The 5,957-nt window shown below is 36.4% G+C and overlaps 1 long non-coding RNA gene across 1 annotated transcript; it reads left to right on the plus strand.

Moving 5' to 3' along the window:
• Nucleotides 1-291: 291 nt before the first annotated feature.
• LOC113457496 lies at nt 292-1,900 on the plus strand. The gene is made up of 3 exons (XR_003378053.1): nt 292-419; nt 975-1,018; nt 1,678-1,900. It is a non-coding gene; the product is annotated as an uncharacterized LOC113457496 (long non-coding RNA).
• The last annotated feature ends 4,057 nt before the right edge of the window (nt 1,901-5,957 follow it).

The following is a 5,957-nucleotide window of genomic DNA, read 5'->3' on the forward strand; positions in this document are numbered from 1 at the left end:
TTCTTTGGACATTAAAGTCCTTAAGGAAAGTTAAGTAGGTTTAAATTAGCAAAACTATTTTTTTGTAATGAAAATATCAGTGAGTTGTAGTTGAGCACTAATGGGGACTCATGTTCTTATATCTTCTGGTCTGGTAATTGGACCTGTATGGATAATGTTGGGCCTAGGGATTCAGTTCTGAAATGCACTTCTTAAGAAGTGAGAATGATGCCCAGCTCTATATGGACTCAAACAGCCATTGCTCACACATTTTTGTTTTCTCTTTTTCTGCAGGTCTTTCCACAATTCTACCAGCAGTATGAGACCTATCCCTTTTGGCCTTTTATTTCACAGGACATCCAGCACATTATTCCCGAATCTGTTCTTAACACTGCCAAGCCCATTGTCCCCAAGATTGCTGAAGAAACCAAAGTGTGGTGGTAAGTATATGAAAACTACTAAATGTTGATGCTATGCCAAAGGATACATAATAAGAAAATATTTAGAATAAAAATGACCAGTCAGATGCTTTCTGGTATCTAAGACTCAAAGTGACCTCTCAGTCACAAGAAGAGCAGAATTCTCTATTCAATAAGTTGAGCCCACTTTAATGATGGAAGCAGAAGATTGCTGATATACATTAAACATTATCCTTCTTCAGTTTTCACTAATCTCTAAGCACACATACACACACACACACACACACACACACACAAACACACACACATATATATATAATCAATTGAAAAGGTATGTTAAAAAACCCACATGCATTCATCCTGAATTCAACTCCTGGCCTTTTCCTCATTTGAAATACTATGGAAATGCTTTTCCTTATCTTTAAGGTGACCTTTATCCTTATGGTGATCCTTAATCTTTGTTAAACATAGTATGATGAAAACAGGGACTTAATAAGTAACCATCATCTTTTTCTCATTTAAATTTTACTACTGAATAAATTAATCTACTGATGTGAATGAATTTTGTTTTTTCAGAGACATTAATTCAACCCTCAGAAACTCCACAATTACAACACTCGGTGAGTTTATAGTCTTTGTGTCTAATGCTCAGCCCTACTCCATTTGAAATTCGAATTTTCATAATTATGTACTTAAATAGTATTAGTACTTAAATAATTTAATGGCAAATAATGTTTTACTAGTAAAACTTGTAATAATGGAATAGCCTATGCAAGTATGTGTGAATGTTACTACTTCTTTGTGGAATAGTGCCTCTGAGACAAAGATCCTATTTTTTATGATGCTAAAGTAGGAATCAGTAGCAAGTCACACAGTAAAACTAAACATGTATTTTAATCATCTCAGCCACTCTAAGTGTGTGTGTACTTGTGTGTGGTGTGAGATGTTCCTTACATTCCACCCCCCCCCCCGCCATGAAAGCAATAATCTTCTGACTTATGTGGCAGTCTTTGTGTGTGTGTGTGTGTTTGCCTGGTGGCATCTGTAACACAAAAAGTTACACCTTAGTAAAAAATTATCTTTAAATCAATACAAACCAGAAGCAATGTGTGTATTTGTGTGTGTGTGTCTGTGTGTATATCAGTAGTAGAGAAATAAAAATGATCCCATGAGCTAGGTTGATGTAAAAAAAATGAATAACAAAGTATATCAAATCATAACAACTTCCCCTCAAAATGACATCATCTAGCTAATCATGCATTTCCACCTCTACTTACAGATGTGACTGGAACCTCTTCACTTCTCTCCATTCATCATATGGATTCATTATCTTATCCAAGGCTTAATTGCTGTTGTAGAATAGGAAACCACCGTAGAAAGGGCAATCGCTCTCTTGGGTTGTCTACTGCATATAGGATAGCATAGCATTCTTCCTTAAGCTTACCTTTCCTAGGAAGAGTCTGTCTAAATTCCAGTTGCATCATGTCAGTAGGGAAAACACCAAGCGGAAAGAATTGAAGTCTTTAGCTAAGTTTCTATAATGGAAATTTTGTTTTAAAAGACTTTGAATTGATTCTTCTGTAAATACTATTATTTGGTGTAATTGTGGCAGTAACTGAGATTTTCTTTCTCCTCTTTCCAATAAACTGCATTTTAAGGCACAAGTCATGTATTCCTGTCATTATTGGATATTTACATAACTGTGTGGAGTGTTTGTGTGAAACTGTGTTTGAGCTAACTTTATGCAATTTTAATGAAAATTTTAGATATCTTTATTTCTAGCTGGAGCTGAAAGTCAAAAGATACTTGTAAGCTATCTAAAGTACCTTTAATTTAAGGTTGCTTTTTTATAGAATATCTGCCATCTGATCATAATGCATCAGTAAGTGAGTGATGGGGACACTGGGAGTTTGAATCTAGTTGTGCTTTACTTTTGCCATGTGAATAAGATTGAGGCAAAGTAAAGAATATATGTGAGAAACTAAACATTAACCCTATAAGAGCAAACATATCAGTTTATTTTTTTCCTTCTTTTTTTAATTTATTTTTCCATTCAAAAAATTTACACTTCCTCCCCTCCTCCCATTCCCCTCCTGCTCCCTTACTTACCCCGTCCCTCCCCCTCCCTCCTTAAGAGAGGGCAGGAATCCTGCCCTGTGGGAAGATGTGGGTGGGGGTAGGGGTAGGCCTGGGGGAAAGGGAGGGGGGGAAAGAAGGGAAAAGGGAAAGACTGGAGAGTGCTTGGGGGAGTGGGAAGGTGGAGATGGAGGAAGGACGGATATAGGAGCAGTGAAGAAGATAGCTACATTAAGGGAGCCATTTTAGGGTTGGCAAGAGACTTGGCTCCTGAGGGGATCCCAGGTATCCAAGGGGATGTCCCCAGCTAGGTCCTTGGACAGCAGAGGAGAGGGTGCCTGAACTGGCCTTGCCCCACTATCACACTGATGATTATCTCGAATATCACCAAACATATCAGTTTAATCCAAGATTATTAATAGAAAAAACAGCTGTATTTGCTGCAGTCTAAACTGCAGTGCCAAACTAGGTTAAATCTGTCCATGAGACAGTTGAGTGAAGTCTTCTTTCTCTGTAAGATAAAACAAATTGCTTCTTTTTCCTTACTTTTTAAAACAGCTTGAAGATTATGAATTTACAAGATTGCTTTGTGTAAGACAAATACAAGGAACGTTAAATTTTCCACACTTAAAATATCCGACATCTGTAATAAATAGCTCTCATTGCCTCCTTAACTTTTCAAATCCTCATTATCCTCCAAAAAAACCACAGGAAGTAGAATCTCATTATTATTATATGACTCATTAATATTCGCCTTTTCAGTCATTCACAGTCTCTGTAGTGTGCCTAGAAATGAAGGACACTGTTAATTTACAATTTAACTATAAGAGACATGATTTCAAGTGCACCTTTTTTACCTCTTTACTCTATACGTCACGGTGAATAAAGCAGTCTTTTATAGCCATTCAGACTATACACTGCAACTTAGTAGCCTGGGAATTACCCAGGAATGGTTTTGTTCTTCCTAGAATTAGTGGAAACAAAGTCACATGCAACTCCATCTATTACTTGACTCTCAAGAAATGGTATCACAAACCACAGCTCTTCAGGGTTTTCTCCACACTTAAACAGAAATGGGGAAAAGCATAAATCTCAGACTTTGTAAAATGATAAAATATTTCTTTTTCCAGGTGAATACCACAAAACTCAAAGGTAGACAGCAAGCATTAAACTGAGAAATACGATCTAATTTCAGGATCATTCCTATAAGACTTGATTTCTCTACATTAAAGGGATATACACATATAATTGGTTCTTATTTGGAATCTGATGTTGGGAAGTCTTGTGCGTCTTCTAATGATAGTTTCAGCTAGAATATGCTCACAATTCGTGAGATTCCTATAATATGTGAGTCTCCTGGCTTTTCTGCTATTCAAAGCTTTATGGAAAAACAATAGACTTTTACGCCATTCTCATGCAATGCTTGTATTGGTAAAAATAGACAGAGTAGTATTTTCCAGTACAATTCATTTGATCATTGATGTCCTCCTCTCCCAAATGTCACCTAAGACTTGGAAAGTTTGCAAATTTGGGTGACATTGCATCAACTATCTATGACCTGCATGAAGCATTAATCTTAAAAAAATTCTATGCATGCCGGGCGGTGGTGGCGCACGCCTTTAATCCCAGCACTTGGGAGGCAGAGGCAGGTGGATCTCTGTGAGTTCGAGACCAGCCTGGTCTACAAGAGCTAGTTCCAGGACAGGCTCCAAAACCACAGAGAAACCCTGTCTCAAAAAACCAAAAAAAAAAAAAAAAAAAAATCTATGCATCAAGTGTGGATTTTCAATCAGTTCTAAAAGCAATAAACATGTGATTCACAGAGCAAAGGACAAAGATAAACAAAGCACTGAAGAATAAATAAAGTTTTTATGTATTTTATTAAGGTAATAATATATTCCACTTATGGGTTGTATAGTCTCTTCTTTCTTCTATTTAAGCTGTAGTCATAGAATGCTATTTACCTAAAACCTAATCATGTTATTTTTAGGTGATAGCTCACAGTAAAACATTGCATTCCATTGTATTAGCTTTATCCAAAATAGTATTAAATCATACTTTTGTGGATTTTTAGATTGAGGGATCAAAATATATTGCTGATATCATTGGTACATGATTCAGACTAACATTTATCTTGACAATTGACAATTATTCTTTGTTTTATCATATATTATACAGGCTTCTGAAACATCTAAGTCCATCTATGTACTTACTTGGAAAACCAAGTTTTAGCAAAGAGCTTTTGTAAGTTGATCTAATAGCACCCCTGTCAGTACTTGATTATTCTCACTATCGGATCTGATTACTTGTCTCATTATTTTAAATACTATCTGGTTATTCTGGCTTGCCCTCAGTATCACGTGAGTTTGATTCTACCAGAGTCCTTGAACTCCTGATGCTTTTTCTTAGTAAGTTGGTATGCACTCCTTCCCTCCCGATTTCTTTGTTGTGGGCAGACCTACATTTACTGAAGTCAGAATTCTACCTTTGCAAAATCTTATTGCTGTTGTTAGTGTGTGTGTGTGTGTGTGTGTGAGAGAGAGAGAGAGACAGAGAGACAGAGAGAGACAGAGACAGAGAGAGAGACAGAGAGAGAGAGAGGAGAGATGCTGAACAAACTCTTCCTTATTCTGTTTTAACAATTATTAAATATGTTTTTAACACAACATGCTTATTAATGGGACCATTATTCATTGACCAATAATCAAAGTACACTATGATCATTTTTAGCAAATATTAATAGAAATTTTGTATGTGCTTTGCCAATCTTCATTTAAGTCAGCATTGAGAAGCATCCTTTTACCTCTATTCATTTTTGTTGTTGTTGCTTTACTTTGTTCTGATTTTAGACTGTATTTCTGGACTTTGATTCTTTTCATTTTAGCCCCTCTAGCTATTATATACTGTTTGAATTTGCATTTTTACTGAGAAATAGAGATGTGAACACCTTCCAAATTTTATTGCTCATCCAAATTTCTTTCTTGTTCTGTCTATTCAAGTACCTAAGGCTTGAATAGAATAAATTATTTTAGGAAACTCTAAGAAAGATCATATGTCTTAGGGTTTTTATTGCTATGAAAAGACACCATGATTGCAGCAACTCTTATAAGAAAATCATTTAATTGAGGAGGTTTGCTTACAGTTCAGAGGTTCAGTACGTTATCATTATGGTGCGGGTATGGCAGCATGCAGGCAGATATGGTATTGGAGCTGAGAGCCTTACATCTTGCAGGAAACTTACTGACAGTTACCCTGAGGAAAACTTGAGCAAGAGACCTCAAAGCCGACCCCAACAATGACACACTTCCTCCAACAAGGCCATACTTTGTTGTTAATAGTGCTACTCTCTTTGGAGGCTATTTTCCTTCAAACCACACATCATTCAGCTAATGAATATCTTAAATATCACCATATAACCTTCATCCAACAACTGATGAAAACAGAGGCATAGACCTGCATCGAAGCACTGGGCTGAGCTCCCAA

This window comes from Microtus ochrogaster, linkage group LG1 (assembly GCF_000317375.1).
Source record: "Microtus ochrogaster isolate Prairie Vole_2 linkage group LG1, MicOch1.0, whole genome shotgun sequence".
In the NCBI taxonomy this organism is placed as follows: Eukaryota; Metazoa; Chordata; class Mammalia; order Rodentia; family Cricetidae; genus Microtus; species Microtus ochrogaster.